Source organism: Chrysochloris asiatica, unplaced genomic scaffold (genome assembly GCF_000296735.1).
Source record: "Chrysochloris asiatica unplaced genomic scaffold, ChrAsi1.0 scaffold00020, whole genome shotgun sequence".
Classification (NCBI taxonomy): Eukaryota; Metazoa; Chordata; class Mammalia; order Afrosoricida; family Chrysochloridae; genus Chrysochloris; species Chrysochloris asiatica.
Genome location: NW_006408538.1, coordinates 18,723,027 through 18,723,586, shown reverse-complemented (window position 1 = coordinate 18,723,586; position 560 = coordinate 18,723,027).

Here is a 560-nt window from a genome sequence, read left to right as displayed (position 1 = left end):
CTCTGAAGTCAGTTTGAATTGCAAGGTCGGTAGTTCAAGCTTACCAGCCGCTCCTTGAATACCCTATACAGGGTCACTGTGGGTTGGAACCGACTCAATGGCACTTAACAACAACATAGGCTTATTTATACTGAAGCAATAATTTTACCTGAGTACTCAAAAGCCTGTACCTAATTAGTCTGGGATTACAAATTTTGCCCTATTTTCATGAATACAGAAATAAATAAATACTCACCTCTTCAAAGCATGATCAAGGAGAAGGGTCTATCTATTGAGGCATCAGGAATAGATCCATAATATTCTGCTGCTCAGGTCTCCCCACCTTGCTCTCTCTCAAGGATCCTGTGTCAGTGGTCACCTCTGTTCTCTGCTTCTCTCCACCATTAGTGTCAGGTGTTTCTCTCCCCTTTGATACTCTATCCCAAATGCGCAGTCTACTCAGGAACCTAACTTTTTAAAAAAGCTATATATTGAGAGGGCAGCACTTCCCTGACCGGGCAGCACAGCCTCCCTTTTGCTTTTGGAGGACTCTTTGTCTCCCTATATTACACAAGAAGAGT